Source organism: Rhinatrema bivittatum, chromosome 13 (genome assembly GCF_901001135.1).
Source record: "Rhinatrema bivittatum chromosome 13, aRhiBiv1.1, whole genome shotgun sequence".
In the NCBI taxonomy this organism is placed as follows: domain Eukaryota; kingdom Metazoa; phylum Chordata; class Amphibia; order Gymnophiona; family Rhinatrematidae; genus Rhinatrema; species Rhinatrema bivittatum.
In genome coordinates this window covers 45,299,437-45,308,956 of record NC_042627.1, presented here as the reverse complement: position 1 = coordinate 45,308,956, position 9,520 = coordinate 45,299,437, and positions in this window count along the sequence as shown.

Sequence of the window (9,520 nt, the reverse complement as noted above, 5' to 3'; positions counted from 1 at the left end):
GCCGGAGTCCCCCAGGAGGAGCCCTTAGGGGCCCAGCCGCTGGGACTTAGGAGAGTCTTCGGGCCAGTGGAGCGATGAAGATCCGAGACGGAGTCCAGGAAAGAAGCAAGTCGGAGTCGAGGACGGAGCCGGGTCAAGTCAGAAGTCAGATGTCATACCAAAGCCAAAGGGAATTCCAGAAGCGGAGTCAGGGACGGAGCCGGGTCAAGATGGAGAGTGGTCAGCAGGCAAGCCAGATCGGAGTGAGGCGAAGATCAGGAACGCAGCAACTGGAAGCAGGAAACCCTGGGAACCTCGTTGCAAGGCCAGGAACGCTGTGGCTGCAGGACTTAAATAGCCCTGCAGCATCTGACGTCACCAGCCGGCTGCTTGAATCTCCGCGATGGCCCCTTTAAATGCAGAGGCTTGCAGCGCGCGGCTAGGGGGCGGGGCCAGCCGCGGGAGGACGCCGGCTGCTAGCTCGGCGTTGGGAGCGCCGTGCCCGGGGCCTGCAACAGCCCGAACGTGGCTCGAGGAGGGCTGGGACCGAGTCGGGGTAAGTGGCGGTCCCGGGGCCGGCCCGGGATCGCAACAGTACCCCCTCTCCTGCGCCCCCTCCCCGGGGTCGCAGCTTGTCCGGGTGATCCCGATGGAACTGGCGGAGGAGGTCCTTATCCAGGATATGTGAAACGGGTTCCCAGGAGTTCTCCTCGGGCCCGTAACCCTCCCAGGAGAGCAGGTATTCCCAGCGATGGCGGCGGACCCGAACGTCCAGGACCTCTTTTACCGTATACGTGTCTTCTGGGTCAGCAGCGGAAGCATTGGGTTCCGGAGGCCGAGGCTGGAACCAGGAAAGGACCACCGGTTTGAGCAAGGAAACGTGGAAAACGTCGTGTATCTTAAGAGTGGAGGGCAACCGTAATCTGTAGGCCACTGCCCCAATACGTTCGGCCACGAGAAAGGGGCCGATATAGCGGGGTGCTTGTCTCATGGAAGGTACGCGCAGCCGAATATTTTTTGTACTCAGCCATACCTTGGTCCCTGGTAGGAACACTGGAGAGGGTCGCCGGGCTCTATCTGCGTATTCCTTGGATCGTGCGGCTGCCTGCCGAAGCTTCTCCTGAGTGGAGTGCCAGAGATGGTGTAGCTGGTTAGCTGTCAGTTGCGCCGCCGGGGACGAGACCGTCAACGGCAATGGCAGAGGGGGTTTAGGAGTCCTCCCATACACCATCTGGAATGGGGACTGTAGGGTAGCAGAGTGTTTGTGGCGGTTGTATGAGAACTCTGCCCAAGGTAAGAGGGCGACCCAGTTATCCTGTAAGTCACTGACGAAGGCCCGGAGGAAGGTTTTCAGAGTTCGGTTGGTGCGTTCAACTTGGCCATTGCTCTGGGGGTGAAAAGCAGTAGTCAAGTTCAATTGTACCCCAAATTTCCTGCAGAGAGCCCTCCAGTATTTTGCTGTGAATTGAGGGCCCCTGTCCGACGTAATGTGCAGAGGCAGACCATGGAGTCGAAATATATGTTGGGTGAATAAATCTGCCAGTTCGGGAGCTGTGGGAAGTTTCGCAAGGGGCACAAAATGGGCCATTTTTGAGAAGCGGTCGACGGTGACCCAGACCACGGTCCTCCCCTCCGGGGGTAACCACTATAAAATCCGTGGATATGTGGGTCCATGGTTCCATGGGAATAGGAAGCGGCTGAAGGAGGCCCCAGGGGCGGCCTGGCAGTGGTTTTTGTCGAGCGCACGTGGCGCAAGACCGGACGTAGAGTCGAACATCTTCCTTGACCCTTGGCCACCAGTAGAATTCGGTTAAAAGCTCTAGGGTCCAGACCACCCCTGGATGTCCGGCGGTTAAAGAATTGTGGGCCCATGCGAGTACCCTTCTCCTCGAGCGAGCTGGAACCACCGTCTTCCCTGCGGGTGCCACTTCGGACGCGGCCACGAGAACCTTGGCTGGATCTAAGATGTATCGGGGAGGTTCAACGGTGTCGTCCGTCTCGGTGTTACGGGAGAGGGCGTCTGCCCTGACGTTCTTAGCTGCAGGCCTGTAGTGGAGCGTGAAATTAAAGCGACTAAAGAAGAGGGACCAGCGTACCTGCCGGGGATTGAGACGCTGGGCACGGCACAGATACTCCAGATTTTTGTGATCCGTGTACACTATTATAGGGTGCTGTGCTCCCTCCAGCCATTGGCGCCATTCTTCGAATGCCAGTTTGATGGCGAGTAATTCTTTGTCCCCGATACCGTAATTCTTCTCGGCGGGGGAGAACTTCCGAGAAAAATATGAGCATGGCCGGGATTGACCCGTCTTGGAAAGTTGAGCTAGCACGGCCCCTACTGCCACGTCAGAAGCATCGACCTCTACGATGAATTGACCCTGAGGGTCAGGATGGCGGAGACAGGTATCTTGTAGAAAGGCCTCCTTGAGAACCTGAAAGGCTTGTACGGCCGTGGGTGGCCAGTTCCTGGCGTCGGCACCTCTCCGGGTAAGGGCCGTCAAAGGAGCTACCAGGCTGGAGTAGTGTGGGATGAACTGGCGATAAAAGTTGGCGAAGCCCAGGAAACGCTGAAGCGCTTTAACTCCCAGTGGTTGCGGCCAGTTCTTAATAGCGGCAACCTTGTCGGGGTCCATATGGAAGCCTGTGGACGAAACAATGTACCCTAAAAAGGGTAGAGACTCCTGCTCGAATTGGCACTTCTCTAATTTGGCGTAAAGCCGGTTCTCCCTCAGTTTCTGGAGTACTTGGCTGACGTGTTGACGATGAGCCTTAAGATCCTGGGAGTATATTAGCACGTCGTCGAGGTACACTATAACGGAGGTATGTAGCATGTCGCGAAGTACCTCATTCATAAGATTCTGGAACACAGCAGGGGCATTACAGAGGCCGAAGGGCATGACGAGGTACTCGTAATGGCCGTCCCTGGTGTTGAAGGCGGTCTTCCACTCGTCCCCCGGACGGATTCTTACGAGATTATAGGCCCCCCTGAGGTCCAGCTTGGTAAATACTTTGGCCCCTTGAAGGCGATCCAGGAGTTCGGGGATCAAGGGCAGCAGGTAGCGATCACGCCAGGTAATGCGGTTCAAGCCCCGGTAGTCGATACAGGGCCGAAGAGACCCATCCTTCTTCCCCACGAAGAAGAATCCGGCCCCAGCCGGGGAATTCGAGGGCCTGATGAAGCCCCGTTCCAGGTTTTCCTTGATATAAGCAGACATAGCCTGGGTCTCAGGCAGGGATAACGGGTACACTCGTCCGCGGGGTGGCGTGGTACCCGGCAACAGGTTAATAGCGCAATCGAAGGGCTGATGCTCGGGGAGCAACTCGGCCTTCTCTTTGGAGAAGACGTCCCGGAAGGCATAGTACTGCGGAGGTATGGCTAGAGGCGCCGTCAGAAGTGGGACCGTGGGTCGTAAGCAGGCAGGGAGGCACTGACGGAAGCAAGTGGTCCCCCAGGACGTGATCTGGAGCGAGTTCCAGTCGATTACTGGCGAATGTTTCCTTAGCCATGGTAACCCTAAAACAACAGGGTGGATGGACCTCTCCAGGATGAGGAAGGAGATCTGCTCAGTATGAAGGACCCCGACCTGAAGTTTGAGCGAACGAGTCCGGGTGGAAATAGACCCAGGAAGGGGGGTCCCCTGGATAGAAGATACTCGTACTGGCGGCTCCTGGGGCTGGGTCTCCAACTGTAGTTGCTGTACAAGGGCTCTGAGAATGAAATTTCCCCCGGCCCCGGAGTCGAGTAGGGCTAACGTGTCGAAGGCCCCCTCCGGGAGGCACAGTCGTACCGGAATGGTACATGGGGAGTTCGAGGTGATGTTGCCTAGAGTCAACTCCCCGCTAGACTCTAGGTTCGGGCGTTTCCCGGGCGCTCAGTACAGCGGGCCAGGAAGTGCCCCTTACCGCCTCAATAGAGACACAGGCCCTGGGAGCGACGCCGCTTCCGTTCCTCCAAAGAGAGGGGACCCCGACCTAACTGCATGGGTTCTTCACCGTGAGTGGTGGACGGGGCTGGTGGCGATGGCCGGCCACGAGGAGGCATGGACCTACGGGTGGACTGTCCTTGGGTGGTCCTCTGTTCCCAGAAGCGGCGCTGAATCCGTCGGTCTACTCGACCTGCCAGTTCAATCAGCTCATGGAGGTCGTCCGGGAGATCTCGTCCTGCCAACTCGTCCTGGAGACGTGGGGAGAGACCTTCCAGAAAAATGCCATGCAGACTGTCGGCTCCCCAACCCAATTCTGTGGCAAGGGTCTGGAACTCCACGGCAAATTCCTCCAGAGGACGGTTCCCTTGTCGTAGTTGGAGTAGTTCCGAAGCGGCCGTGGAAGCACGAGACGGTTCGTCGAAGATCCTTCGGAAGGCTTTGACGAATTGGACTAGATTGCCTAACCGGGGATCCTGACTCTCCCAGAGGGAGGACGCCCAAGCCAGCGGCTTCCCATCCAAGAGGGAAATGATGTAGCTTGTCTTCATGTGGTCGGTAGGAAATTGCGCCGGCAGCAGGTTAAACCGGATGTAACACTGGTTGAGAAAACCTAGACAAGACTTTGAGTCCCCCGAATATCGAGACGGAGCAGGCATCTGAACTGGGACGGCAGGTTCAGAATTGGTCCGGGATGTAGATGCCGTAGTGGTGACAGCAGAGGCTCCCTCGACTCGGTCCGCTAACCGCTGGACCGTCGACATCAGAGTGTCGAGGCAGCTCTGTTGCTGCTGAAGTTTTAGGGCAAGGCCCGGAATGGCCTTCAGGCCTGCGAGGTCCGCCGGGTCCATGGCCTTGCAACTTGTTAGGGGTTGTGGACCCTTGGGCCAGTCGGGACGAGAGAAAGAAGCTGTGGAGGACCTCAGCTACAGGTCCCAACCGGGAGGCGGCTTGATGGACGGGGTGGCTTTGAATGCTGGAACAGGAGGAGTCCTATGCGACCAAGGACTCGGGAATAACCTGGAGGCTGGACAACGTTGGGCCCTGGAGTATGATCTCTTCACCCTGGAGACCGGCGCTCCCCCGAGAGGAGCTCGTAGGAGCCTGGCCGCTGGGACTTCTGGAGATTCGCCCTGGAAGCCGGAGCCCCCCCAGGAGGAGCCCGTAGGGGCCCAGCCGCTGGGACTTAGGAGAGTCTTCGGGCCAGTGGAGCGATGAAGATCCGAGACGGAGTCCAGGAAAGAAGCAAGTCGGAGTCGAGGACGGAGCCGGGTCAAGTCAGAAGTCAGATGTCGTACCAAAGCCAAAGGGAATTCCAGAAGCGGAGTCAGGGACGGAGCTGGGTCAAGCCAGAAGTCAGATGTCGTACCAAGCCAAGGGGAAAGTCCAGAAGCGGAGTCAGGGACGGAGCCGGGTCAAGATGGAGAGTGGTCAGCAGGCAAGCCGGATCGGAGCGAGGCGAAGATCAGGAACGCAGCAACTGGAAGCAGGAAACCCTGGGAACCTCGTTGCAAGGCCAGGAACGCTGTGGCTGCAGGACTTAAATAGCCCTGCAGCGTCTGACGTCACCAGCCGGCTGCTTGAATCTCCCGCGCTGGCCCCTTTAAATGCAGAGGCTTGCCGCGCGCGCGTGGCTAGGGGCCGGGGCCAGCCGCGGGAGGACGCCGGCTGCTAGCTCGGCGTGGGAGCGCCGTGCCCGGGGCCTGCACGGCCCGAACGCGGCTCGAGGAGGGCTGGGACCGAGTCGGGGTAAGTGGCGGTCCCGGGGCCGGCCCAGGATCGCAACATCATGTAATTTGTACCCTGCTATCACAGTGTCCCTGTTATGTCTACATCTTCATTCAGTGCCATACATTCCAACTCTCCAGTTTTATTTTTCAGACTTTTGGTATGTTTTATTATTGTATTTTCAACCTGCCTAGCAGTTGAAAATGGTAGTTTGGAATCATTTATCTCTATAGAAACATAGAAATGCCCTCTAGATCTTGAAAGGTATGATAAAAAGAACCCAGTATGAAGAAAAATGAATGGGAGTTCCGACACAGTAAATTTTTCTTTTTCTTCTTTGCCTTTATTTCCCCTGTAAATGTTGACTTTAGAATTAAAATTTATACTTCAAGTTTCTTCGTTAAGATGTTGCCTAGGATATACTATTCCTGTCTTGCCATTGTGAAATGTAATGATTTGAAAAGTAATAAAGTGTGAATTACAGAAAAAAAAAAAGAAACATAGAAATGACAGCAGAAAAGGACCAAAATGTTCCATCCAGTCTGCCCAGCAAGCCTCCCATGATAATATCTGCCGCATCATGCAGGTTACTCCATGTTTCTCTTAAAAGTATCAACTGCTGCTCTGTGCAGTTATCCCCAAGCCTTATGATAATCCATAAAAATGTATTGCTAGCAACATTTTTACCTGGTGATGAGCCTTCCTGAAAATTCAGACAGTGCTGCTTCACTTGCTTTGCTTATGGACTTGGCTTAGAACAGTCCTGTGTTTTTTCCCCCATGTCTGCACATCAGTTCCCTAGATCACAAAAGTCGGGGACCTTGTTGGTTATTGTCTGAATCCAGATCCCCTTTCCCCCCTGCTGTTGAAGCAGAGAGCAATGATGGAGTTGCATCAACAGAATCAAGGCTTATTGGTTAAGGGTAGTAACCGCAGCACCAGCAAGTTACTCCCATGCACTCTTTTCTTCATTTCCATCCTTTAGCTTTAGGGATCCACAGTGTTTATTCCATGCCCCTTTGAATTCTTTCACTGTTTTGGTCTTCACCACCTCCTCTAGAAGGGCATTCCAGGCATCCACCACTCTCTCCGTGAAGAAATATTTCCTGACATTGGTTCTGAGACATCCTCCCTGGAGTTTAATTTCATGACCCCTAGTTCTAATGATTTCTTTCCAGCGGAAAAGGTTTGAAGCTTGTACATCATTAAAACCTTTCAGATATCTGAAGGTCTTGAATTCTTTTAGGATATATGCGAGTACATGCTACATATATCAGTATATGCTAATTTTAGATGTGCAACCCCTGTGTAACTGTTTGAAAATCAATCCCAATGTATGTAAGTTGTACTTGCATGCATAGCATCCAATTTTATGCACATAAAAATGTTGCATGCAGAAATCTCCAAAGACATCACTAATGGTTTTCAGGATATCCGAGATAAATATTCATCAGGCTTATTTGCACACATTTTGTCTGAGAACCAGGTTCATTTGCATACTTTGGTCACCCAGAAAATCTGGTTGTGATCCTGGAGAAACAGACTGCACTACCCTGACTTAGGAACTCTCCCGTCACTGTGAATCGAAGTAGGAGGAGCTTTAGAGAAGAGAATCTCCCCAAAAATGGAATCCAAATCCCAGCAGAGCTAGTGAATGAATGTTATCAGTAACTGAATGGTCTACACTTTTATTAAGTGCTGAAAGCCATTTTCCATTAATTATGAATTCTATGATGCAAATGTTGTCAGATTGAAAGCCACCAGACAATAAAAAAACAAACCAAGAAAAGAATTACCCTGTAAGAACAAAATCGGGCAGGATATTAACTTTAGCTTCATCTCTCAAATAAATGAGGTAAAACATTGCTAACAGAGTGTGAGCAGAGCTCTTAATACAAAGAGCTGTCAGGAGCTTTTCCTGTGTCTGACAGCTTCATCACACCCTGGCTCACAAGGTTTAAATGTTTTGGACTAAAGAGGGTACACTATATGGGGAATTTACTATAAATCACCAAGGCAGGTATGTTAAACTCAGAAAATATCTACAGCTGTTCTCTTACTCATCCTGCTTGTTGTTTAACTCAGTCTGTACCCAAAGGAATATTTTTCGTTGTACTGTCAACAGTTTCAAAACAAAGAAGCAACCACAATTGGCAAATGAAGAACCCATCTGGTGCTCTGTTTAGGCTCCCAATGAATATACTTTAATCCTGACACCTGCAAGCTATTTAATCGGGATTTACAATTGAACGTGAAGGATGAGAGGTCCTAAGGGCTGTGTTTTTAGTGTTTTGATTGTAAATGATGGAGAAAAACTTTGTTATCGGATCTTGTACGTATTTGAAGTTTGGTGCCCTCTAACCTATGGAGGATCAAGAAACATTTGTCACTCCCACAACAAAAGCCCCCCAAAAGGCACTACAGGCCAGGTTTAGCAAGGATATTTCCTATAGATACATGGTAGAATGGAAGTTAAACCTTGTGGAGTGTTATACCTGACACAGTTCTGTAGCTGCTCCTGGATTTCAGAGTTAACAATCTTTGGATTTATAAAACAATCAAAAAGAAAGTGCCAGCAAATGGAAAGCTCTTTCCTGTACCAGATACCCCCCCCCCCCCCCCCAAACTTCACAGTATTGAAGATATTCAACATCTCTTAACATATATGTGATAATGGTGAAATGTATGTGAAGTGAGCTTGTATAAGTGTATTAGATATCCTAGCTGAACTTTCAATCTGCATCCTCCTCCCCCACTTGCACCCTCTGTAGGCAACAGCTCTGATTCAGCATCCCCCTTTCATTCTCCTCTCATCCTTTACCAAGTCCTGCAGCCCCCTCCCTTTACTCCCTGTCCACCTCGCCCAGCATCACTTCTCTCTATTCCCAGTCCAGCACCTTTCCCTCTTTCTCCCCAGCAACATCCTCTTTTTAATACTGAACTCCCTGCTCAGCATACCAGTATCACCCCCAGTTTCATTGCTCCCCCACCCACCTAGCATCCATTTCTTTCACTGTTGTGGTGCCATGTCCTAAATGTAGCCAGGTGGCATCTGGTAGCTACCTGGGTGACCGCCTAGTTCACCAAATGGAAGAATCAAACCTGATGAAAAGGAATAGGAGAAGACATGATGAGGCAATGCAGAGAAGCTGCATGACACATGCACATTGTACTGCCTCATCAAACAGGCAGGTTTCTGGCCTTGGGATGTGCATTTGTTGCTCCATTTGCTTTATTCATTTTGGCGGTGTGTACATATCTGATGAATGGAAGGTAGGCATGCAAAATGGATTGAATGTATAAAATAACTCAGAATAAAAGTTATGGCTGATCATGGTTATCTGAGACTCAAGGGTGAGTTCCTTATAATTATGGCTCCCAACCTGTGGGACAGGAACCAAAAATGGGTCTTAGAAGAACTTACATATAGGTTACAATTTAAAACCTTTAAAACAAAAAAACAAACAAAAAAAACCCAACAGAGAGATGGGCACCAGCCCAGTAGTTCAGTGGCAGTGCTGTCCAAATGGCCACTGGGTTTGATTTCTAGATCTGGTCTTTTGCTCCCTGGATCAACTGAAGTTGGGGATGCTGTGGAGCATGCGTTCATAGCCCCTTAGGGCAGAGCTTTCCAAAGTGTGTGTCGGGACACATTAGTGTGTCGCCTGTAGTGTGGAGGTGTGTCGCCCGGTCCACAGGGCCGGCGGAAGCAGGGAACTATAGCAGGAAGATCGGCGGGCAGTGGTGGAGCTTACATCACCACGGCCCGAAGAAAAGGGTCACGTTCACTCCTCCTCCTTCCTGCCTGTGCAGCCCTAGAAGAAAAACATTGCCGGAGCCGCGTGGGCAGGAAGGAGGAGGAGCATCTGCTGCGTACAGAAGAAGAGCAG